Raw genomic sequence first — 27,730 nt, forward strand, 5'->3', positions numbered from 1 at the left:
AAAAAATGTCAGCATTTAAAAAAACTGAAAAATTTCTTTGAAAAAAGCTTCTTAAATAGTGAAAGAAGAGAGTGTTATATTAGTAATTTGATATGAAACAGCAATCAACAGAAGTTTTTCATTCTTTATTCATAATTGACTGAAAATTTTCACTTTTAACTGTGTTGGGTCATGTACTGTGCTGTGGTGGAATGGTGTTTCTTTTCTCCTTATCAATTGGCTAAAATCATGGCAAAGGTTTACCTTCTCCACATTTGAATTGAGGCTTTTTACACAGCTTTGCTTTATTTTTTATTAAACTATAGTTGACAGTTTACAATATTGGGTTAGTTTCAGGTGTATAGCAAAATGATTCTGTTATATAAATATTTATTTGTATGTATGTAATACATACATTTGTAATACATATATACGTATGTAATACATACATGTCCTTCTGGAGAAGGAAATGGCAACCCACTCTAGTATTCTTGTCTGGAAAATCCCATGGAGGAGCCTGGCAGGCTACAGCCCAAGAGTTGGACATGACTTAGCAACTAAACCTTCCTAATACATACATATTCTTTTTCAGATTCTTTTTCATTGTAGGATATTGCAAAATATTTGGTACAGTTTCCTGTGCTATATAGTAAATCCTTGTTTATGTATTTTATTTATAGCGGTGTATATCTGTTAAGTGGTGTGTATCTTGAAGAAGGAAATGGCAACCCACTCCAGTGTTCTTGCCTGGAGAATTCCATGAACAGGCTACAGTCCGTGGGGTTGCAAAGAGTCGGACATGACTAAGCTACTAACACACACATCTGCTAAGCCGGTACTCCTAAAGTATCCCTCCCCTTCCTTTTCCCTTTGGTAATCCTAAGTTTGTTTTTTATGTCTGTGACTCTGTTTCTGGTTTGTAAATAAATTCATTTTTAAATGAAATTTAAAATTAATCTAAAATTCTATTTTTAGATTCCACATAAAAGTAATATATAATATTTGTCTTTCTGTGTCTGACTTCACTTAGTGTCATCATCTCTAAGTCCATTCATGTTGCTGCAAATGACAATATTTCATTTTTTTTGTGGCTGAGTAATATTCTGATGTATATATTTACCACATCTTCTTTATCCTTTCATCTCTCGATGGACACTTAGTTGCTTCCATGCCTTGGTTGTTATAAATAGTGCTGTAATGACCATTGGGGTGCATATATCTTTTTGAATTAGAATTTTTGTCTTTGCTGGATATATGCCCAGGAGTAGGATTGCTGGATCGCATGGTAACTCTATTTTTAGTTTTCTAAGGAACCTCTAAGGGCTTCCCTGGCCTAGTGGCTTAGACTGTTAAGAGTCTGCCAGCAATGCAGGGGACCTGGGTTTGATCCCTGGGTCAGGAAAGATCCCTTGCAGAAGGGAATGGCAACCACTCCAGTATTCTTGACTAGAAAATTCCATGGACAGAGGAGCCAGGTGGGCTATAGTCCATGGGGTTGCATATGCACAGAGCCGGACATGACTAAGTAACTAACACAAGGAACCTCCATACTGTTGTCCATTTTGGCTGCACCAATTTTATATTCCTACCAATCATGTAGGAAGGTTCGCTTTTCTCCACACTCTCTCCAGCATTTAATACTTGTAGACTTTTTTTTTTCTTGGCTGCGCCTCATGCAAGATTTTAATTCCCTGACCAGGGATCAAATCTGTGCCCCCTGCATTGAAGCACAGAGTCTTAACCACTGAACTGCCAGGTTCAGTCTCTCTTTGTAGACTTTTTAAGATGAGTATTCTAGCTGGTGAGATGATACCTCATTACAGCACAACTTCGTTTTTTCCTCTTTGGGTTAGCAATTAACTTTTCTTTTTTGTTTGTAAAAAAAAGTTATATGCATCTTACATTTCATATATTTTCCTTATTTCTTCTCAAGCTGAGATCTTTTCCCATATGCCTTCCTCCTAGCACCATCAATTTATCTACTCTAATCTGAACCAGTTGCTTTCTAGGGCTAGTGAATAGCCTCTTTCCAGAAATTTCCTTTATTGCTTTCTTGAGTGGGACCAAACATTCTAAAGCCCATTTCTCCTCTTTCTCTTTTTCAGTTTTGTCTCTTATTTTTCTAGTCAGCATCATAAAGTAACTGCTTGAATAAAGATATATGGTAAATACATATAATATTAGCAAATGTTTGTATTTTGCTCTCATTGTGTGTGTTTTCGTGTTAGGGTATGTGTGTGTGTGTGTGTGAAAGAAGGAGAGACTAGATATTGGACTATATCATTTTAGAGTCATGAAAATTTTGCTGTAAACTGAAAGGCATTTATCAATTTTCTTGACATACAATGGTGGTGATAGACCTAAGTCAATACATCCTAATTCTATTTTAGATAAGCTGTTTTTAATCTTGAAAACTTTTATAATTGTCTATAAGTGTGGGTCTTAATTACAGTCATTTCACTGTTACTTTGTACTTTAAACACTCAAACATTTCAGCTGTAAAGAATTGGTCTGTTATTTCTCTTTCTTCTCCATTTTCTGCATTCATTCTTTTTGAATTTCTATTATTCAGCTGTTGGATTTCTATGATGGTCCCTTATAACTCATCTTTTCCCTAGTACTTTCTGACTCTTCACATTTCTGCTTTAGACTCTAGAAGAAGGGCTCAATGTTATTTTCGAATTTATTTTTAATTTCATTTAGTTAATTGTCTTTCTGGCCCTTTCCAGCCTCTAGCAATCTTTTGATATGTCTTATTGGCTGATAATATCTCTCCTACTTTTTTTCTCAGTTATGTATTAATTCTATATTTATAGCTAGGCTTCTTTCTTTTGTTTCTTTTATTTTTTAAATTTTTGGCTGCACTGGGTCTTCACTGCTTTTGCACAGGCTTTCTCTAGTTGCAGTGAATGGTGTGCGGGCTTCTCATTGCAGTGACTTCTCTTATTATGGAGCATGAGCTCCAGACGCGAGGGATTCAGTAGTTGTGGTGCATGGGCTTAGTTGCTCTGTAGCATGTGGAATCTGCCCAGACCAGGGATCAAACCTATGTCCCCTGCATTGACAGGCAGATTCCTATCTACTGCACCTCCAGGGAAGTCCCTTCTATTTTTATAGACTTCTGGTTCTATTTAGTGTAGACTCAGAAGAGATGAAAAGTAAAGGTGTATCACTAAAACCTAGTATGATTTTGTGGGAGAGCCATAAGCAATAACAGATTGAGGCTGAAGTATTAAACTAGCAGTAGTAGGACGCATGACTGAAACAACTGCTTGACATTATATCACAAGGGCCTTGTAGATACCCTCTACTAAGAATTTTAGTTTTATCTTACAAACACTTAGTGTTTTAATAGTGAAAGTAGTCAGATTATGTGAAGAAGATATACTAAAAGACTAGAGGCAGGAAGGTAAATTCAAAGGCTAAACAAGTTCATACTGGTAATCAGGATGTGATCCAAAGCAGAAAGATCAGAATGAAAATGAGGCAGAGATAAGAAAGATGGTACAGAAGAAATGTCCAAAATTGATTTAAAATATTAAGGCAATAAATGCTAAAAACCCCAAATAGGATAAATATAAAGAAAATCACATCTAGGCAAATCATGATAAAACTTCTGAAAATCAAAGACAAAAAGAAAACTTTTCTTTTTGAAAGAAAGCATTTAGGGGAAAAAAAAAGATATATTGCCTTCACAGGAGCTAATAAAGGCAAAATAAGAGTGACAACTACCCTTTCTAGGTAAACAATGGAATCCAGAAAATAATGGAAAGATAACCTTTAAAGCACTAAAATAAATTAATATATGGAACAGTTTATAATTAAAACCTAGCCTATTTCCTTTGTCTAATTTTCTGTTTAATAAGGAATGTCACTGTATTAAGACAATACTTTCCTGGAATAATGTCCAGTTTAACAAAACCTTAAGAGAAGAAAGATTTCATAGTGGAAAAAGCATTGAGTTTAGGAGACTTGAAGATCATTGTGAAAAATCATACTTTAAACAGTTAATTTTGTAAGATGATGGGCTAGGTAGAGTAATTAATGTTTGTCCTTTGTGTGTGCTAAGTTGTTTTCCGCGACCTCGTGGACTGTAGCCTGCCAGGCTCCTCTGTCCATGGGTTCTCCAGGCAAGAATACTGGAGTGGGTTGCCATGCCCTTCTCCAAGAGATCTTCCCAACCCAGGGTTTGAACCCAGATCTCTCGCATTTCAGGTGGATTCTTTACTGTCTTAGCCACCAGGGGAGCCTTTAATATGTTCTAAATGCTTGAGTCATGCTCAGTCTAGAGTCAATTTTTTAATTCCCTTTAGCTGTAATGTTTGATAATTTCTAAATCTCCTTCATAACACTTGTCATAAGAAAGTTGACTCTTAGGTTAACTGTGGCAATATTTGATAAACATTTTAAGGGCAATAATGAAATAAAAATTTTATGAATAGAGGGTTGTGTACAATATAGGGTTTATAAAGAGAGGTAAAAGTGGATCTTTTTAAGAACTGTTAGGTAATAATTTAAAAAATGGATTGTCTATTTTATATTCAGGCAGATATTATGAAAATAACATTGAGAGGCAGTATAAGATAATGAGTGAAGACTTGTGCTCTGGAGTTTGATTTCCTACTTGAAAACTCCAGCTCTCCAAATTACTAGCTATGTGACCTTTGGAAATTTCTTAACCTACCTGAATATCAGTTTCTACATCTATAAAGCCTTTTAAAGATTATGGCATAAAATTGTAAGCTTTCTTCAAATGTTAGGTTTTTATTTTTGGCCATTCCATGTGGCTTGTGGGATCTTAGTTCCCCGACCAGGGATCAAACCCAGGTAGCTATAGTGAAAGCACCGATACCTAACCACTAGACCACTAGGGTTAGGAAATTCTCATTAGCTAATATTATTATAATAGAAAGCTCACAAAGCAAAGTTAGTACATTCAAAGTAATTGTACAATATTTTTTGCTAGATTCTGGTATTTGGCTCAGACAAAATAAGTACCCAAGGAACTTCGCATTTTACAAAACAATGGAAGAATTAAAAAAGAGAAAAAAAAGACAAAAAATTATTGAATTTCTATGAATAGTAGGAATTGTGTTGACAGTTCACTTATGTAATTTTTTTTACCATACAGTGAATTTATAATGTAGGTATTATTTTTATTATTTTACAAATAAGGAAACTGTCTTAGAGATGTTAAATATCCTATATTTTTGCCAATTTAACAAAATAATCATTTACCAATGAGTAAGAGGGGTGAATTTCAGGGAGAGAAGACTGGTTTCCTTATATGAATTCTAGAAAAAAATAATTATTATTAGCTGCTTCAATATAAAACTGATTTCTACTGTAATTATAATCACACATCTGCTGTTAACAATACATTTCTTTGTTGGCTGATTATTTAGTTTATCTATTGATTTCTTTTCATTATCATTTTATTTGCAGTAGAATCAATCAACTCTAGATTAAATTAAAAGTAGATTAAGTACAGCTTTTCATTCTAAGAAATACCTCACTCATTTCCACTTTTCGTGTACCCTCAGTTCAGTTCAGTCACTCAGTCATGTCCGACTCTTTGCGACCCCATGAACTGCAGCACGCCAGGCCTCCCTGTCCATCACCAACTCCCAGAGTGCACCCAAACCCATGTCTATTGAGTTGGTGATGCCATCCAACCATCTCATCCTCTGTCGTCCCCTTCTCCTGCCCTCAATCTTTCCTAGCATCAGGGTCTTTGCAAATGAGTCAGATCTTTGCATCAGGTGGCCAAATTATTGGAGTTTCAGCTTCAACAGTCCTTCCAATGAATACCCAGGACTGATCTCCCTGAAGATGGACTGGTTGGATCTCCTTGCAGTCCAAGGGACTCTCAAAAGTCTTCTCCAACACCACAGTTCAAAAGCATCAATTCTTTGGTGCTCAGCTTTCTTTATAGTCTAACTCTCACATGTACCCTATCCTTCAATAAAAAATATTTTTGGAAAAATATATGAAATCAATATTTTATAATGGGATATAAAATCAAATTGTTTTTCCTTCTCAGAAGATTATCTAGTATCTTATCTTCCTTTTAATAGACATTTTACTCTATTAAAAGAGATCTGGGCATTTTTGAGGAAGCAAGGTAGATTTGAGTAAGTGTCTAGAAATATCATAAACTAGGTGTGGGGTAATTTACTTATATTTTATACAAACCATAAAATAAAAACAAACTGCTATTAAATAACTTATTGTTGAAAAAAGATTTAAATGAATTTTTTTAATGTCAAATGTCACTTTGTAATGTCTTTTTAAAACTAAGTCTTTCTTTTATTGATCACCAGACTATGACCTTCAGTGATTTGGAAGTTCCAATTTGAAGTCCAATTATGAAGTTTGATTATCTATAGTTGTTGAATTTAGGTATCGTCACTATACTTGGATTACATTAGCAGAATTTTCTCTTTTTTAAAGATTGCTTATGTTTGGATATGTGGATGCCTGGCTACTCTCAATTAGATCAGACCTATGCTGATCAAGAATAATGAAGTGAAGTACTGATAATGTATTTCTTGGACAATTTCAGTGAACAGGAAATATTTGTCTCTATTAGCCTAAGGCTAGAATGCTATGGCGGGAGAAGGCAATGGCACCCCACTTCAGTACTCTCGCCTGGAAAATCCCGTGGGTGGAGGAGCCGGTAGGCTGCAGTCCATGGGGTCACTAAGAGTCGGACACTACTGAGCGACTTCACTTTCACTTTTCACTTTCACTCATTGGAGAAGGAAATGGCAACCCACTCCGGTGTTCTTGCCTGGAGAATCCCAGAGACGGGGGGGCCTGGTGGGCTGCCGTCTATGGGGTCACACAGAGTCGGAGACGACTGAAGTGACTTAGCAGCAGCAGAATGCTATGGCAGGCTTCCCAGGTGGCTCAGTGGGTAAAAAATCCACTTGTGATGCAGGAGATGTGGGTTTGATCCCCAAGTCGGGAAGATCCCCTGAAGGAGGGCATGGCAACCCACTGCAGTATTCTTGCCTGGGGGATCCCATGGACAGACGAGCCTGGCAGGCTACAGTCCACAAGATCACAGAGTCGGACACGACTGAAGCAACTGAGTAGTGTGCGCTCAGGATGCTATGGCAGAGAACAGTGAGTCAATACATGAAAGAAGATGGAATCTGGCTTCTCTTTTAAATAACAGCCCAAACTGAAAGGTTCAACTCTGCTCCATGAGGTTATTCAGAGACACAAGTTTTTTCCATTGGTTGCCCGATCATCGCCTCAGGGTTCTCATTCTTTGCATGGTGGCTCCGGGGTGAGAAAGGAAAGAGAGTGGTAGAGGCATACTCATGGTCCGAAGTCTTAGATCCATCAGAGGCACGTGTCACACTTTATTCTATGGAGAAAAATAGTCACACAAGCCTGGAAATTTTTGTTTAGTTTTGTGCCTAGGAATAAAGGGAAAATGCATTTTTAGTCAACAGCTAACAGTCTTGACTTTATAATCTGTGTCGTTTCTGTTGATCCCATTGAGGTTTCCTGATGATGTACATTTACCTCTTGAAAAGGGTAAGGATTGATACAGTTCCTGTGTGGACTCTTAAACTGGAGAAATAGTAACACCGTTTGTTATCTTTTCAGACTGGGTGCATTGTTATATCCTGTCTATAATGGTGAGAAATTATAATCTCTCTTTGAATAAGATCCTCTCCACTATTTTTTTTAAATTACTGGGTCTCAGGAGGATGTGTATGTGCACTAAGTTGCTTCTGTCGTGTCCGACTCTTTGTGACCCTCTGGACTGTAGCCCGCCAGGCTCCTCTGTCCATGGCATTCTCCAGGCACGAATACTGGAGTGGCTTGCTGTGCCCTCCTCCAGGGGATCTTCCCAACAGAGACTGAGCCCGTGTCTCTAATGTCTCCTGCACCCGCAGGCGCGTTCTTCACCACTAGCGCCAGCTGCGAAGCACCTCAGGAGGATAGGAAGCAATATTAAAGTTCTGCGAGTTACCTATGTCTTGTGACTCTGTTTCTAGTCTCCCTTTTCTTTTTTAGAGGGAAAAGAGCCAGCTTCTTCTAACTCTGCAGTGAAAAATAAGTTCTTGTAGATTAAAGCACACTTTAATGTCCTTTCTTCCTGAATCAGGGCTCTGAGCATTGCTTAATAGATATCTAATAACATGTCTTCTTTTAAAATAATTGAGTGTAGGCGACTTCTCAGGGGAGAGTCACAGGGAAATACTAATACATATTCTGTAGTTTAAAAGAACAGAGAATGAAAAAACAACAGTGCATTACTTACCTCTACTCTTAGCTTGTTGGGGACAGCAACTGGGACCTGGTGTCTGCGCCTGTTGCCTGTGCCTGCTGACCTGTAGCCACCGTGTATGACTGCATTTCCATCCACCTTGGCCAGGTTGGTGTCCAGATCAGTAATGTCTGCTGGGAGCTCTACTGCCTGGAGCATGGCATCCAGCCCAATGGCCAGATGTGCAATGATAAGACTATTGGGGGAGGATATGACTTCTTCAACACGGAGGATATGACTTCCTCAGCGACACAGGCATTGGCAAGCGTGTGACCAGCACAGTGTTTGTAGACCTGGAACCCACAGTCATTGATGAGGTTTGAACTGACACCTACCTGCCAACTCTTCCACCCTGAGCAGCTCATCACAGGCAAAGAAGATGCTGCCAATAACCATGCCCAAGGCCCCTACACCATTGGCAAGGAGATCATTGACCTTGTCTTGCACTGAATTCAGAAACTGGCTGACCAGTGCCCAGATCTTCAGGGCTTCTTGGCTTTCCACAGCTTTGATGGGGGACTGGTTCTGGGTTTATCTCCTCACTGATGGAGCATTTCTCTGTCAATTACGGCAAGATGTGCAAGCTGGAGTTGAGCCCTACCCCAGCTTTCCACAGCTGTAGTTGAGCCCTACAACTCCATCCTCACCACCCACACCACCCTGAGCACTCTGACTGTGCCTTCATGGTAGACATGAGGCCATCTATGACATCTGTCATAGAAACCTTGATACTGAGTGCCCAACCTACACAAATCTTAACCGCCTTATTAGCCAGCTAGTATCCTCCATCACTGCTTCCCTGAGGTTTGCTGGAGCCCTGAATGTGGATCTGATAGAGGTCCAGACCAACCTGAACGTGGGACCCTATCCCCGCATCCACTTCCCACTGACCACATACGCCCCATCATCTCTGCTGAGAAAGCCTACCATGAACAGCTTTCTGTAGCAGAGATCACCAATGCTCGCTTTGAACCAGCCATCCAGATGGTGAAATGTGACCCTTGCCATGGTAAATACATGGCTTGCTACTTGTACTGTGGTAATGTGGTTCCCATAGATGTCACTGCTGCCATTGCTATCGTCAAGACCAAGTGTGGCATCCAGTTTGTGGACTGGTGCCCCGCTGGCTTCAAGGTTGGCATTAATTACCAGCCTCCTACTGTGGTACCTTGTGGAGACCTGGCCAAAGTACAGCGAACTGTGTGCATGCTGAGCAACACCACAGCCATCGCTGAGGCCTGGGCTCACCTGGACCACAAGTTTGACCTGATGTATGCAAAGCATGCCTTTGTTCACTGGTATGTGGGTGAGGGCATGGAGGAAGGAGAGTTTTCTGAGGCCCGTGAGGACATGGCTGCCCTTGAGTAGGATTATGAGGAGGTTGGTATGGATTCTGCTGAAGGAGAGGGAGAGGAAGAAGGAGTGGAATACTAGTTGCCATTCCGTCGAGCCATGCAGCATGTCATACTCAGAGCATCAGCACTAGCTTACAGGTGTAAAAACTTTCTGACTAGATTGTCTTAGCTTTCAACAGTGACCATGTGTACCTGTAAGACTTCTGTCTCAAAAGTAAAAAGTTTAAGAAAGAAAAAAATAGCACTGTGAATTGAAAATAGCAAGATTTACTTTTCATAAATCATGCTAAAAGTTTTGATAAAGGAATCTGAAAATTTATATATCACTTTAAGGATAAAATGTATTGGTGATAAATCCAAAGGGCAGGTGAAATAGAATTTAAGTAATATGCTTTTGTTAATAAGGATATTGATCTACCATTGATATTCTGAAGCTGTTATCAGTCACATGTTAACATTTATTTTCAGCCCTTGGCCTACTTAGTTTTCTACTCACCAATTTTAATCTGTTTTTAAAAATTGCAAGTAACACTGCTTGATGATGAGGGAAGAGCTTTTCTCCTAATTGGGCAAAAAAATAGATTCCTAATGTGTAAGATTATTTGAGTGTTTAGGTCTTTGTAAGTTGTAAAAAGTGAAGTTGTAAAATTTGTGTTAGGTAAATCTCTCACTTTAAATTGGATTCAAGACATTATCATGGGTGACTTAATTGTGATAGCGTGAATCCTTGAACTCTCATTTGGATCTAATTGACAACTACATCATCAACTCTTGTAAGTACATGGATCATGTTTTATTGGCTTCCCAGGTGGTGCTAGTGGTGAAGGACCCACCTGCCAATGCAGGAGACATAAGAGACATGGGTTCAATCCCTGAATTGGGAAGATCCCTTGGAGGAGAGCATGGCAACCCACTCCAGTATTCTTGCCTGGAGAATCCTCATGGACAGAAGAGCCTGGTAGGCTGCAGTCCATTGGGTCTCACAGAGTTGGATATGACTGAAGCAACTTAGCATGCCACACACATTTTTTATTAAACTCTCTATACCTAGTTCTTGGTATATAGTATATAATCAACAATTTAAGTGGACACTCAATAATTCTTTGATAAGTTCATATTCAAAATTAATTCATAATTATTGATTCTTTTTTTTCTGTACTATGTGATAAGAGCTAAAGATTAGTAAGACAAATGGTCTGGTTAATAGAGGAGAGGAGATTAGAAAAGGACAAACATAACTACATATAAAGTGAGGTAAAGTGAGTATCCTGAGATAAATGTAAAAAGTGCGACAACAGAGGTTGAAGGGGCAGAGAGTTTGGAGATTCAGGAGAGTCAGGAGAGTCAGGAGAGTCAGGAGAGTCAGGAGAGTCAGGAGAGTCAGGAGATTCAGGAGAGTCAGGAGAGTCAGGAGAGTCAGGAGAGTCAGGAGATTCAGGAGAGTCAGGAGAGTCAGGAGAGTCAGGAGAGTCAGGAGATTCAGGAGAGCCAGGAGATTCAGGAGAGCCAGGAGATTCAGGAGAGTCAGGAGAGTCAGGAGATTCAGGAGAGTCAGGAGAGCCAGGAGAGTCAGGAGAGCCAGGAGACTCAGGAGAGCCAGGAGATTCAGGAGAGTCAGGAGACTCAGGAGAGTCAGGAGAGTCAGGAGAGTCAGGAGATTCAGGAGAGTCAGGAGAGTCAGGAGAGTCAGGAGATTCAGAAGATTCAGGAATGGAGATTCAGGAGATGATTCAGGAGAGTCAGGAGAGTCAGGAGATTCAGGAGATTCAGGAGAGTCAGGAGAGTCAGGAGAGCCAGGAGATTCAGGAGAGCCAGGAGAGTCAGGAGGTTCAGGAGAGCCAGGAGGCTGTGACATTGGAGGTAGTCATGACGGCAGAGAACACATTCCATATGGAGGATCGGTGCAAATCAGACTGTTTTCTTCCTCTGACGTGCCATAGACATTCCACAGCACTTGATTCATAGTATGTAATGAAGATTTTGTGCTGAGGTTATTGCCCTCATTCCCTTCACTAAAATATAAACTATTTGAGGCTTGTATGTTGATAAAGCTTGTATCCTCTGTTAAATCAATGAGTGCACTGTGCCCAGTAATATGTTAACAAGTTACCCTGTCTTTCAAACTACCAAAAATGTTAGTTTTGCTAATTATGTTAAATCCACCAGTTGAATATCATCTAGTGACCTCAGCTGACTTCATGTGGAGTTTAAGTATGATACTTATCCCCTACCTGATCCCTTGGCTTGATTTCATCAATCATGAAGTATAATAAATGGCTATTGTTATAAAATACCAAGTTTTCTGTTAGTTTGTTACATGGCCACAGATAGGTAGAGCAGGCTGTTATGAAGATTAACTGAGTTAACTTATATAAAAACTTAGCACAGTATCTGGTACATAGTAAATATTTCATAAACATTTGTTGCTATTATAATATTGATGTGCCATAACCACAATTATGACATCTGTGTTTGTGTGTATGGGTCTGTGTGCTGTGTGATTTGTAAAGTGAAAATGAACTTAAAATGAAAGGCAATAAAATGATACAGCTTCATACGGAACAGGCTTTGAAAAGTAGTCATTCAATAAGAAATTCTTGCTTTTTTCTGGCTTAGCATTAAGTAATGAGTTCTTTTTTCTTCAAGGTGTTTATTTTTTCCTAGACTTTTTCTCATATCACTTTACACTGGTCCTCTGAACAGCCCATCTGAATAATCTTCAGTATTCTCTTGGCTTCAGTTCCCATCATTTGTTAATGAACCCCAAATATTTATTTTTAGCTCATCTTATTTTTGAACTTCAGATGTGAATATTTAATTGCTTACTGAAAATCTCCCAAGTGGTAAAAATGGAACCCATCAACTCCTCATCTCTTCTCAAATTTCCACTCAGGTGTTTAAGTCAAAACCTGATAAAAATCTGGTCTAAGACCACAAACCACATTGGTTGTATGTTCACTAAAATTGGATCCTGTCTGTAGGTAATAACTGAAAAGTTTGAAGTCTTCATAACAAAACTTATGTGCTGAAACTTCTAGGTGTATGAAACAACAATCCATATAGATGGTGAAGAACATCTTTAAAGTATTTGTTATTTGGGATATGCTAAGAAAACTGTAACAGCTTGGAAAGACTTCAGATTTAGACCTTTTTTATTTTTAGTGCGTTCTTCTTGCTCAAACCTATTGAAGCTTGTGACCATATTCCTTAATGGAAATTTAATCTGAAGGATGTCAAACAGGCATATATTCATCATTTGTCCATATACTTCTTAATGCTTTGGTACCTTTAGCAGTAGTGAAGCCCATGGCTTTTTCCAACTGGCACACGACACCTTTCCTCTCCTCTCCATGACCTTGTCAAGAACAGCCATCATTCTACACTAGGCATGTGTCCTGTGCTGTGCTGGGTTTAGTCGCTCTGCCGTGTCTGACTCTTTGTGACCCAGTGGAGGCTAGCCAGGCTCCTCTGTCCATGGGGATTCTCCAGGCAAGAATACTAGAGTGGGTTGCCATTTCCTACTCCAGGGGATCTTCCCGACCCAGGGATCGAAGCCATATCTCTTGGATCTCCTGCATTGGGTAGGCAGATTCTTTACCACTGAGCCATCTAGGAAATTTCACAAAAATATTCTACATCAAATTTAATAAAATATTTATGTTTGATTATTTTCTGTCTCCTTGTGTCATTTTCTTCTATATCATTTTTCATGTATTTTAATATAACTTTTGGTTATTTGTGATGCTCTTATCTTTAATTCCTGAAAATAATTTTAGCAAAAATTTCAATGACTTGAATTGGGGAAACACTGTATCTTTCTGTTGAAGCTTTGCCATATATGATAACATGCTTAAACTCAAAAGTAAGGGTTTTCAGGGAAATTATACTTGTTTAGTTTGTTCAATCCAGTGGTTGCCAGAGAACTTAAAATTGCATAACATTTGTCATGCTGTTTATTCTTTAGTTGGAAAGACTTAGAACTTAAAAATTGATACTTTAGTTAACTTCATGGGTGCTTTTGCTACTGCATGAACTAAGTGGGAGAGGAAATCTTTCATGTGTATACTTTCCACTTGGATAGACTACATAAGAGGCTTTTTTCCTCTTAAATGGCTTCCTTAGTTGTTCACTATCACCTCAGATGATTTCCAAAATTCCTTGACAATCAGTCTTAGGTGGGTTTGCTTTCTGAAGGTGAGATTCTTCCCTTCCAGTGTCCTCATTATTAATTTACTAAATCTGTGTCCTGTCTCTTTTGATTCTTTGCCTTTTTCTTTCTTTTTTACACTGCTGTCTTTGTCTTGCCAATGTTTCTTCAGCTTTATGGTGTATTATTATGTTTGTGTTCCCACAATGATTTTATAAAAAGTTTGTCGGTTAGAGGAGAGGTGTTTATCTCAGAATGTTTCATTTGACAAAATTATTTTTGCATAGATTTCCTTTAGCCTGAAATCTTTGCTGTTCCTCAGATGGGTTCTAAATATCCTTGACTTTTCAGAAACATCAGTTGCATAAAATGAAGCATATCCATAACATGCTTCAAGCATGTGCTAATGTAATAGGACTAAAGGATGCAGAGTATTTTGGAAGAGAAACTTTAATTAGCTGCTTTAGTAGAAACAGCTACAATTCTCCTTTCCACTTGGTGTAGAAAATGGACTTTGGTCTTTAGATCAGCTCATGTAAGACAATTAACTGGCAGGAAAGTCAGTGATCTTTGCTACATGGATCCAACAATATCAGGGAGGTGTTAGAATAACTTAAACTTCCCCAATGAGCTTCAGGGCTTTAATGAGAAGATTTTCTATTCTTGTGTGATTAATATTGCTCTGTGAGAGAAAGAGGACTTTTTTTTTTCCCTGAAGGAAATGTAGAGCAAAAGACTTCATGATAAATGATTAAGAGGAAGTTTAGACGTGGTTAATCCCTTATAGCCCATAGGAAATTAATTATTTCTAACCAGTAACAGCCACCAGCACGAGTAACCTCTCCAGATAATCTTTACAGCCTGCAATATATTAACAAAAACCTCTTTTTAAACTACAGTTAGTTTAATTGTTTATTTTATGAGTTCAATCAATCAAGCAATCCACGCAGATTAACTATGTAATTGTGTAAAATTGTGAACCTGTATCATGGTGTTTTGTTTTTTTCTTTAGCTGTATGGTGTATGGGATCTTAGTTCCCTGACCAGGAACCAAACCCAGGCCCTGGCAGTGAAAGGGCTGACTCCTAACCACTGGACTGCCAGAGAATTCCCTTTATAATGTATTTAGTGACACTATTATTATTTATAATTGGGCTAAGAATTTTTTCTTTGTAAAAATAGTCATTGTGAAAACATGAAAGTGAAAGTTTCTCCATTGTGTCCAGCTCATTGCGACCCCATGCCCTATATAGTCCGCAGAATTTTCCAGGCCAGAATACTAGAGTGGGTAGCTGTTCCCTTCTCCAGGAGATCTTCCCAACCCAGGGGTTGAACCCAGGTCTCCCGTATTGCAGGTAGATTCTTTACCAGCTGAGCCACCAGGGAATTATCAGTTCAGTTCAGTCGCTCAGTCATGTCCGACTCTTTGTGACCCCATGAACCGCAGCATACCAGGCCTCCCTGTCCATCACCCAGAGTCCACCCAAACCCATGTCCACTGAGTCGATGATGCCATCCAACCATCTCATCTTCTGTCGTCCCCTTCTCCTCCTGCCCTCAATCGTTCCCAGCATCAGGGTCTTTTCCAATGAGTCAGCTGAATCAAAATGGATAAACTGACCACGAGTGTACACATGTTTTGTGTGTGTAGGAGCACAGCTCTGTGTGTGTGGGTACATTCTGAAAGTCGGTAGGTTAAGAGAAACAGGATGGGGATGAAAGAATAAGGGAAGGAGTCCGAAAGAGTCACTGAACTAAGATATTATTAGGATATGTGGGCATACACAATCAGTGGCTTCTTTGCACAAACACAACTCTTTTTTTCATTATTGGTTTTCATCATCACTTATACACTAAAGCAGATTTTAAAATGTCCAAGGAGAAGTGAGAATTTAATAAGTAGAAGCATCCAAATGAAGCAGTGACATGAAGTAGCAAGGATGTCAAGAAGTTTGTGAGAGAAGTAAAATACAAGTAGGTATTAAGTAGACATTAACCATGCACATTGAGCAAAAAACTGGCCAGAAAGTTGATTAAGCTTAGGAGACTAGGGTGGTTACTTAAATTTTAATTGATGAAGTGGTAGTTATAGAGAAAAAGGAGAAAAAGCAAATGCCAGAGGATAGAGGAGGAAACCATTTCACTATTGGTATTAACTCTCTGAATGTGTTTGGGATGTTTTGATTTCAGCAGGAGACGTCACATTTATTCATTGAAAAAAGTGGTTTAATTGATGGTGTTATAACCCAGCTGTGTTTCTTTGGCCACTTGATGTGAAGAGCCAACTCACTGAAAAAGACCCTGATGCTGGGAAAAATTGAGGGCAGGAGGAGAAGGCAGTGACAGAGATTGAGATGGTTGGATGGCATCACTCACTCAATGGACATGCGGTTGAGTGAACTCCAGGAGCAGGGAAGCCTGGTGTGCTGCAGTTTGTGAGGTCTCTGAGAGTTGGATATGACTTAGCAACTGAACAACAATGAAAATGCTTCTGGAAGCTTGTTAAGAAAGGTAGTCTCCTGCAAACAGTCTTTCAACTGCAGCTTGGCCACATAAGAATGGGCCCTGGATCTAGATCAGTACATTTACCACGAGATAAGGAACCCATACAGCCTTGCTGGGCTTATCACCTTGTATAGGAATATCTTTCCCTGTTTCATAATCAGTGTGTGCTCCTTTTTACTGCGTAATGTCAGGTGTCTACAACCCTCAGGCACCCCCCCCCCCCCACAACTTTCTGTATTTCAGACCACACAGGGGAGTGGTTGAGGTCCTTGTATTGCAATATGAAGTGAGGTGCATGCAGCCACACTATCTCTGAGGCTGTAGAAAGGATCTGCTGGCCTTGGGGGACCAATGCATTGCAAAGGGTTGTGTCCTGCTACTCTTTCATCTCTTGCTACAAGTAAACACTGCACTACTTGAATCTGGTGTGTAGATTATCTGTGTGCAACCTTGAATACTGCTCTAGTCTTTAACCTGAGTATCACTTACCTGCCTCTTAAGCGTGGCTGTGCTGTGCTTAGTCGCATAGTCATGTCTGACTCTTTGCGACCTCATGGACTATAGCCTGCCAGGCTCCTCTGTCCTGGGGATTCTCCAGGCAAGAATAGAGGAGTGGGTTGTCATGCCTTCCTCCAGGGGAATCTTCCCAACCCAAGGATTGAACCCAGGTCTCCCACCTTGCAGGCAGATTCTTTACCATCTGTGTCACCAGGGAAGACCCTAAGCTTGGCTACATTCATGTATTTTCTATCCTGGGGCATAGAATTACCAGTGAATAGTAGTGAATAGTGAAACAAAACCTTGCCAAGTCTCACAAGAATTGTGCCATTATTTGGAGCTGAGAAGAGAATTACATGCCATTCATCATTCAACAGTGCATATCACCACTGACAATGGCTAGTTCAAGTCTGTCAGTTGGTTGCTGCTTCTGTATCGTTCTTAGGCCACAGAACATTGTCCAATCCATCAGTCAGCTCAGATTCGCTGATGTGCCTCTGGACCAAACTTCTGAGATGGACCCACCGCCTTTGCTCTCTGGTCTCATGGCCTTCCTCTCAGGAATTCTTCCAGGAATAAGGGATGGGTTTCCTTATTGTTTGGGTTTCTCGGACCTCTCTAATGTCATGCTTAGAGGAATCGCTACTCCATACCCTCTCTTGCAACATTTGATATTACCATTAAAACTAGAATACAAATCAGTACCAACAAAGATATTATTTACATGTCCTTGAACCAGAAAGCATACTCTTTTAAAATATTCCACGAAGGAGGGGATGGTATACCATCTATCTAGGATGGCAGAGAAAGGGGAAAGTAATAAAACAGTTAAATGTTCATATTGAGATTATTTGAACATTCACATTCTATCAAATTTGGATTTAACTGTGCATGTTATTTTCAATAGAGTGATACAAATAGATCTTAAGAAATAAACAACAAAAAAGAAACCTACTTTTTTTCAAATTGAAGTCAAGGAGATATGGAAATTCTTCCCATTTTAATAATTCTTTGATTACTGGCCTTTCTGTGGTTGAATTTCTATCAACAAAGACATTTGGAGATTAAGGCAATTAATCAGAAAATTCAGTTAAAAATAGCAATTGAAAAATAAGTGAAATTTCCTGCAGAATTCCAGCGTTTGGTACCTATACACATATGATTTACGAGGTGGATGCATAACTCTCTTCTTTACTCTTATGAAAAGGTTGTTCTCTAATTGTCATTGTGTATAAAGTAAAATGAAGATAGATTATACAAATATTCTAATTGACTAAAAGATTAAAATTGTGAGTCTTCCTAGAAATATGTCAGGATTCAAGAATATCTTATTGCAGTTTTCTTCCTACTGTAAATAAAGGGTCAACCAACATTTTCTAATAACTTACAATTGCTTCTTTTCTTGTTAGAACATGCCATCCAGCACTTTTTGATTAGATGTTCTCAGATAATAGCTGGGGCAGATTGACCAAAGGAGAGCAATTTCTTTAATCAGAGTAACATAATGATTCTATCACAAACTTTAGATGAGATTGTGGGTATTACCATTTTGTTGTTGTTGTCTGCTAATAGTGCTATATCCTTAGTGGAATCAAAGACAGCTTTCTGTAGATCTCAATACAGCTTTGTAAAAGACCATAATAATGCCTTTAGAATCAAATCCATTTGCAGTTTCTAGTAGTTTGGTTATGATTGGAGGACAGGGCTGAGCAGTGGGATGTAGTAAGCAAAAATCTGAATCTTCTGTGTGGTAAAGACGGTGACCTTGAGCTTCTCCGTGATCTCAGGTTGTTTTGTGGGCATTGGTTTCTTTACCTATGAAAAGAAGGATTTATCCAGCATGTTCTGAGTTTTTTCCATTTCTAACTATTTTTGGCTTATTTACCTAGAACTCAAGGGATTCTCTGAATCTGACTGGTGTGTGATATAAACATTGCATGCTCAGTCACTCAGTTTCTGACTCTTTTGCAACCCCATGGACTGTAGGCTCCTCTGTCCATGAGATTTTCCACCAGAGCACTGGAGTGGGTTGCCATTTCCTTCTCCAGGGGATCTTCCTGACCCAGGGATCGAACCCATGTCTTCTGTGCCTCCTGCATTGGCAGGCAGATTCTTTACCACTGAGCCACCTGGGATGATTATAAGAAAAAAAATTTGACTTCCAAATGGGGAGTTACAAATGTTGTATGGAAATATTGTGTGGTATCTCAACATTTGTGACATGGGGAGCAGAATCAATGTGATTAAAATTACAAGCCCAATGAATTGCCTGTTTACTGCAAAGAGAAATAATTGCCTAAAAACAATATGAACTAAGTGAAAACACAATACCCCATATATTAGTTGGAAATATATAGTAAACATTATTATTTTTATATCTGATAAAATGCCAGCTATGTCAGAATAAGTGATTTGAATGTATTAAATGTAATGAATGTATTTAAAAAGGAGCTTTTTAGCTGGCTGAGCAGTTTATACTTTGTGAATATAATCAGTGTATTTATTATTTTCAAAATGTATATCAGGAGGGCGAGGGATCAACATGGTGGAGTAGGAAGATTCTGAAATCACCTCTTTCCAAAAGCACAAACTTCAGTTACCAAAATTACAACTACTTACAAATTAACCCTTTCTGAGAATGCCCTGAAGTGTAGCGGAAAAGATTTTCCACAACTAAAGATATAAAGAGAGAACCACAACCAGCTGGGTAGGAAGGATGGAGATGTGGTCTAGTCAGGACCCACACTCCCAGGCAGGTAACCATAAGTAGGAAGGATATCTCAATCACTGAGATCCTCCTGGAGAAGTGAGGAGGTTCTCACCTGAACCCCACATTGAGTTGAGAGGCAACAGTTTGAAATGTCCCTGAGTCAGACCCACTTAGTGACTTGGAGAGACTCTTGGAGAGGGATGAGGGAGCTGGGACTTCCCCTGGGGACTGAGATGCTGGTGGCAGCCATTTTTGTGATCTCATTCTACCCTGCTGACAAAGGCTCTGGTGGGCACCATCTTGGAATCCTTCCCATGGCCTATTAGCCCTGGGGGCCGGCCCCACTCACAAGCATACCTGTGGCAGTCACATGCCATTAGGCCTTGCAGCCAGCACTGCTGGAGGGCCTATCCTGCCCACCAGCATGCCCACAGCAACCATAGACGGCAAGGCCTTGCAACCAGTTGGTTCAGTGAATCCACAGCAGTCAGCCTCACCAAGACAGAAGGGAGCACACAGCCTATAAAGAAGACAGACACCCCTGGAACTTTTGTCTCTGGTGGTCAGAGGGGAGTCTGCCCCTGAGCTCATAGAGCATCTCCTGCATAAGACCACTTCCCAAAGATTTGGAGACATAGGGCCTAATACACACCTAACATGTAGATATATATAAAGGACTAGGCACAATGAGGACAGAGATAAATACGTTCTAAATTTAAAAAAAGCAAGACAATACCTCAGAAAAAGAGCAAAATGAGATGGAGATAAGAAATCTACTTGTTAATGAGTTCAAGGCAGTGACCATAAAGATGTATACCAAACTCAGGAGACTAATGGAACGACACAATGAGAGCTTTAATAAAGAGTTAGAAATTACAAAAAGAACCAACTAGAGCTAAAGAATCAGAGAAGGCAATGGCACCCGACTCCAGAACTCTTGTCTGGAAAATCCCATGGATGGAGGAGCCTGGTAGGCTGAAGTCCATGGTGTTGCTAAGAGTCGGACAAGACTGAGCGACTTCACTTTCACTTTTCACTTTCATGCACTGGAGAAGGAAATGGCAACCCGCTCCAGTGTTCTTGCCTGGAGAATCCCAGGGACGGGGGAGTCTGGTGGGCTGCCGTCTATGGGGTTGCACAAAGTCGGACACGACTGAAGCGACTTAGCAGCAGCAGAGCTAAATAATACAATAACTTAAAGGAAAAATATGCCAGAGAGAACCAACGGCAGCTTAGAGCAGCCATCCCCATCCTTTTTGGCATCAGGGACCGGTTTTGTGGAAGACAATTTTTCTGCAGAACAGGGGGTTGGGAGGGGGAAGGGAGGGATGATTTCGGGTTGATTCAAGCACATTAAATTTATTGTTCACTTTATTTCTATTATTATCACTATTTCTATTATTTTATATATGAAATATAATGAAATAATTATGCAGCTCACCATCATGCAGAATCAGATCATCAGGCATTATTATATTCTCGTAAGGAGCACGCAGCCTAGATGCTTCACAGGGGCAGTTCACACTAGGCTTTGCTCTCCTCTGGGAATCCAATGGGCTTCTCTGGTGACTCAGACCATAAAGAATTCATCTGCAATGAGGGAGACCTGGGTTTGATCCCTCAGTTGGGAAGATTCCCTGGAGGCGGGCATGGGAACCCACTCCAGTATTCTTGCCTGGAAAACCCCATGATGCCGCCGCTGTTCTGACAGGAGGCAGAGCTCAGGTGGTGATGTGATGTGAGTGATCAATGTGAGTGATGGGGAGCGGCTTTAAATACAGACGAGCTTGCTCCTCTCCTGTGCAGCCCGGTTCCTAATTGGCCATGGGTGGGTACCGGTCCCTGGCCTGGGGGTTGGGGAGCCTTGGGTTAGATGATACAGAACACATCAGAGATCTGGAGCACAGAGTAGTGGAGATCACCCAGCTGGAATAGCAAAAAGAAAAAAAAAATTAAATTTGTATAGTTTAGGGGCCCACTGGGACAACTTCAGCAATTCTATCTGATAGAATCGTGTGTTTGTATGATCATTTCTATTTTAATAGAAAAATATAGAAGTATGCTTTTAACTGACATTTCTTAAACTTGTAGAGTGAATTGATAATTTTCATGGATATAAAATTACTACTAATAGTTTCTATTTCTTCAGTACATCCACTGTTTTAAATCCTAATCTGTATTTACTGTTTGATCCTTGTAACAAACCTATGAGAAATTTAGTATTATTATAATCATACCCATCTTACAGATGAGGAGATTGAGAACCAGATTAGTTTATTGGTTTGCCTAAAAGTACACAGTCAGTAAGTGGTAAAGCCAAGGTTTGAACTTCAGCATTCTAGTTTTATGCTCTTAACTAATTGTAATATTAGCATCCAATGATGATTTCTGAAAGCACTGCTAAATTATGTAAAATATATTAATGCATACTTATTTATCTTTACTAACAAAAATGGACCTTTTCATGTGGTCAGAGAAAACTCTCCTTCATTTACATCTGTAATTGTAATCACTATTTCTTTACACTTTGTAAAATAAAAAGCTGTAACATCAATCTTTTGTTTTAATCTGAGATTGCAACATTCAGTTATTGATATCCTATTGTGTCCTAGAATATGTCAATATTACTAATCTTTTGCTTTTAATACTAGGGAGATAATTTCTAATGAATTTCTCTGAACTGAGAAGTGCTACGTTCTCTATGAAGTCGTAAGTAGTCCATATATATCTCTTTTGATTCTTTTAAGAGGACTTTTAGCTTAATCTCAACCCAGAATGTATTGCATTTAGAAATCATTGAATCATCTGTTTTACTCAAACAGCTGACATTCAATCACACATTAATATTACTTCACTTCTTATTCACAGTTTTAAAACCCTATCTCTTTCATTATCTTTCAAAACCTTAAAAGGGATTGACAATTATAATGATGTGTCTTGTGATACAAAGCATAATAAATTGTAAATAAGCCATGAATAGGAATGAAATAAAAGAAAAAAAGCTAAGAAAAAACCCCAGTCAAATAATGTACAATAGTTTCTTCTTTCAGTCAAGGAAATAAATACTTGTTGCAATAGAATCTAACTATTCAAGACCCTTTAAGGACAATTTCTATTACAAAGTGAGAACATTTGAAGTTCCGTTTGAATAAAGCACCACTTCTGGCCTGTAGAAGTAGATAAGCTTTCAGGATTCTTCTTGTGTAAAAGACAAGCCTAATGATGGTAAAAAAAAAAAAAAAAAAAAAAAAGCCCATCAGTAGATACATCTTAGCAAAAAAACAGTTTCCTAATGCTGGGCAGATAGGTATCTGTTCCTGATTTAATGGATATATTTCTAAAAACAGTAAATCTCAAGAGGGTCACACTGATATATGGTTAGATAAGAAATTAAACAAATTCCAGTGATTTCATATTGAAATCTATGCTTTAAAATGAAAAAGTTTTGATTTGATCAATCTGAAACTTAAGTTGAATCATTTTAGCCTTATCCAAACTTATTCAGAATATATATGAAATTATATCATGGAAATTTGATAATTTGGAGCTAAATTTTGCTTTTTAGAGCTGTATATAGCTTTTCTGAACTCTAGAAATCATATTGCTCAGTGTTTTTGTGAGTAGTAAAGTGAGTTTTTTAGGAAGTAGTGCATATTAGTTAGAAGGCTTTGTGAAGCCAGTGATTGAAAAACTGACTTAGGACAGTTTAAAAATAAGAAAATTTATTATCTTCCAGGGATGACATCAAGGTGGATTGATTCATCAACTCAACCTTGCCATTAAAGGTCCAAGTTCTTTTAGCCTGTCTACCCTGCTACCTATGACACCAGCTTTATACACCCCTGGTTTCCTTAATGATCTTGGGATGGGTGCTGTAAACTTTTTTGTTTTTGTCATGTGTGTGTGTGTTTGAGAGAGAGAGAGAGAGAAAGATGGAGGGAGAGAGAGGCTTTTTATGTGAACAATTGAATTAAATTGGAATTATTTAAGAAAGAACTAAGATAAGATCCCACATGCCACACGACATGGGCGAAAAAAGAAAAAGAGAACAGAAAGGAAGAAAGATGCTGGGCGATCACCAGTGTCCAATAAAGGGAAGCAATGTAAAAAAACAAAACCATATTACTGTGTTTAATGATAATATTTGTAGATAGCATATTCTATTGTAATTTGACTCTACTGGACTAACATTGATGTGTACAGTATTGAAAGCCATATTGAAAAAAATTTTAAATGTTCTCTATTTGTTGGAAACATTTTTTGGAATTCAGTTGTAGTCTCTTAATACTTAAGTCTAAATTCTAAATGATACTGATGCAAAGTGGAATTTTAAAATGCAAAGTGATTTTATATTAAATTTGTCAGCCTTATTGTATATGGCAGAGATTGCCTTACTCTCACAAACTTGAGTTGGTTATGATTGCTCAGAATAAAGACTGCCTGGCAGCCTCCCCAGCAGCTAGGTGGAGCCATGTGATCAAGGTCTTCCAATGGGATGTGAGCAGAAGTGATGTGTGCTCTTTCAGTTTATGCTTTTAAAGGGCAAGCATAACACTTTATGGATGGTAGAAACAACAAGAAAGAAGGAATCTGGACACCTGGTGACTTTAAGCAGAAGATCTAAACATATCTAGCTGCATCGTTTACAAGAGCTAAACATATCTAGGTGCATCAGCCTAGATACGTATGTCTAGCTTATAGAAGTCATTTTTAAGTTAGGCTGAACCTATATCCCAATACCATAAGCTATCTAGAAGTAAGGTGTGGCTCCTTGAGACTGAATTACAATCCTTCTGGGTACATTATGAAATACCTTGTTTGGTTTTAAATATTTTTAGGAGGGAGTAGCGTCATATGGAGCTCCCAATATTTTTATTTTGATATTGTAGTTCTTTATGCACACAGATTTAACTGTTTTAAATGAATTTACTCATTTTAAGCAATTAACACCCAATCACTTTGCTTAAAATAATCAAACCATTTGTGTGTGTGTGTCTCTCTGTGTGTATATATATATATATATATATATATATACACAGCATACATCTCCACTGTTTACTGTCTCAAAGCATTTTAACAAGCTATTGTGCTGGCAGAATTAATTAGATCTGAAAACTGGTATAATAAAAACAATAAAAGCTATAAGAATTCATTAAAATAGAATACCAAAATAGTAGAAACTAAGGTTTTTAAAGTTGCATTTGACTAGTCAAATGTTCCTTAATAACTAGATGCATCAGAATACATTGTTCATTATAATATTAAAAGGAAGGTAATAAAATGAAAATTGAGGCAATAGAGAATTCAGTATGCATAATTATTTTAAATTTAAAATCTTCCCCATAATGAACATATCTAAAAACATAAAAGACAAATGATAGAGAAATTAGAAGCAATTATCAAAGGAATTCTCAGCAGAAAATTTTGATTTAAATTAAAGCCTGTGATTAAAAATCTGCCTCTTTGTCCTTCTCCACTTTTCCCACAATCCACTACAGCTACAGCACCTTGCAACTTAATTTCTTTTCCTCCAAGACAGTCTTGCTATACTTGATCAATGGCAAGAATGTACATATCAACTTCAGGTCTTTCTGGTTTTTGTTTTTACATGCACCAATGCTTGCACTTATACATGCACTAACATTTAAAAGAAGAAAGATGAAAATGCTATTGTATAAAGGACATGAAAATGGAATTATTTTCACCAACAAATTTTGTTACTTTTGTAAGTGAGAAGGGGGACCTTTTCAATTTTATCTTTTTGAGGTTTGAAACATAGTACAGTGTATTTTGGTGACTGGGGCTGAATTACAAGTATTTAGGTGAAAAGATTATCATGCATCATCTCCAGATAGGATTCATTTATTCATTCAATTGAAAATGGTTTTGAGCATTTGCTCGGAAAGTGTTCCAGGTGCTGGAGACACAACATTGAACAAAATAACTTGTTCTTATTATGTTTACATTCTGGTGATTGAATTAATATACCGTAAAGGAAGTATGAGGCAATTCAAGAAAGTTCTATTTTTTGATGAATCTATTTTAGTTCTTTGGGAATGTACAATTCTTTTAAAATTGTACTCTTTTGTTACTAAAATGTGTTCCTTTGTTCAGTTCAGTTCAGTCACTCAGTCATGTCTGATTCTTTGCAACTCCATGGACTGCAGCACGCCAGGCCTCCCTGTCCATCACCAGCTCCTGGTGCCTACTCAGACTCATGTCCATAGAGTTGGTGATGCCATCCAACCATCTCATCCTTTGTTGTCCCCTTCTCCTCCCACCTTTAATCTTTCCCAGCATCAGGGTCTTTTCCAGTGAGTCAGTTCTTCACATCAGGTGGCCAGAGTATTGGAGTTTCAACTGCAGCATCAGTCCTTCCAATGAATATTCAGGACTAATTTTCTTTAGGATGGACTGGTTGGATTTCCTGGCAGTTGAAGGGACTCTCAAGAGTCTTCTTTAACACCACAGTTCAAAAACATCAATTCTTTGGTGCTCAGTTTTCTTTATTGTCCTGCTCTCACATCCATACATGATTATTGGAAAAACCATAGCTTTGACCAGATGGACCTTGACTTTTTAATATGCTGTCTAGGTTGGTCATAGTTTTTCTTTCAAGGAGCAAGTGTCTTTTAATTTCATGGCTGCAGGTACCATCTGGAGTGATTTTGGAGACCCCCAAAATAAAGTCTTTCACTATTTCCATTGTTTCCCTATCTATTTGCCATGAAGTGATGGGACTGGATGCCATGATCTTTGTTTTCTGAATGTTGAGTTTTAAGCCAACTTTTTCACTCTCATCTTTTTACTTTTATCGGCTCTTTAGTTCTTCTTTGCTTTCCACCATAAGGGTGGTGTCATCTGCATATCTGAGGCTATTGATATTTCTCCTGGCAATTTTGATTCCAGCTTGTGCTTCAATCAGTCCAGCATTTCTCATGATGCACTCTGCATATAAGTTAAATAAGCAGGGTGACAATATACAGCCTTGACATACTCCTTTCCTGATTTGGAACCAGTCTGTTGTTCCATGTCCAGTTCTAACTGTTGCTTCTTGACCTGTATACAGATTTCTCAAGAGGCAGGAAAGGTGGTCTGGTATTCCCATCTCTTGAAGAGTTTTCCGCAGTTTGTTGTGATCTACACAGTCAAAGGCTTTAGCATAGTCAATAAAACAAAGTAGATATTTTTCTGGTATATCTTGCTTTTTCCATGATCCAACAGATGTTGGCAATTTGATCTCTGGTTCCTCTGGCTTTTCTAAATCCAGCTTGAATATCTGGAAGTTCATGGTTCATGTGCTGTTGAAGCCTGGCTTGGAGAATTTTGGACATTACTTTGCTAGTGTGTGAGATGAGTGCAATTGTGCGGTAGTTTGAGCATTCTTTGGCATTGCCTATATATTCCTTTGTGCATGTACTTAAATTACATATTGGCTAATACATATTGATAACATTTATTTGTTCAGTATATCCTTTGTCATTTTTCAAAAGTCACTGGTAATGAGCTATTTTAAAATAGTAATTAAAAATCCTTCATCTAATATACTTGTTCACCCATTTTAAACTTTATAGGTCCAAAATGACCAACTCACATGAAAAAGTGGAGAAAGTTTAAGTGGTTTTAAAAGTTGAAATCATTAGTTGCATTTTGTTGAAGAGTGCTGTTAATTTTATTTGGAATTCTTCATTATAGTTACATAATGCAGTGCCTACTTTAGGGGGACATATCAGATAATTTCCCAATGTAATATAATATCTGACACATACCAAAAAATCTATATAATATATAGTCAGGAAAGTAACCATAACAATAAAAGAAGCAAGAATGTAGCATCCTACTTAAAAACTAGATTATAATTGATACTGTTTTATGGTAATATTTTATAGAAAAAATAATCTTGTTTGAAATTTTTTTGGTTAATGTCTACCTTCTTATATTTTAACTATTAACTATGCAATATTATGAGTGTTACCTTAAGAAATATTTATTTTCTTCTTTTTTAAATACTAGAGATAAGCTTTATTTTGAAATAATTCCATATGGCAAGACCAGTATATATATATATATAAAGAACCTTTTGTCTGAACCATTTGAAACTGAATTGTAACATGATACCTCATCATTCTCAAATGTTTATTGTGTAATCTCTACAAACACATTCTCCTACCTAACCACAATAACAGTAATCAATGTCAGAATATTGACATTAAAACATCACTACCATTTAATCTGTAGTTCCAGTT

The 27,730-nt window shown here is 38.3% G+C and overlaps 1 long non-coding RNA gene and 1 pseudogene across 4 annotated transcripts in view; both read left to right on the forward strand.

Moving 5' to 3' along the window:
* LOC139038728 (uncharacterized) overlaps positions 1 to 27,730 on the forward strand; it is a 526,586-nt gene that overhangs the window by 22,358 nt on the left and 476,498 nt on the right. The window lies entirely within an intron of this gene.
* On the forward strand, positions 8,369 to 9,703 carry LOC110131801 (tubulin alpha-1B chain pseudogene; annotated as a pseudogene).

The sequence above is a fragment of the Odocoileus virginianus genome, chromosome 16 (assembly GCF_023699985.2).
Source record: "Odocoileus virginianus isolate 20LAN1187 ecotype Illinois chromosome 16, Ovbor_1.2, whole genome shotgun sequence".
NCBI lineage: Eukaryota > Metazoa > Chordata > Mammalia > Artiodactyla > Cervidae > Odocoileus > Odocoileus virginianus.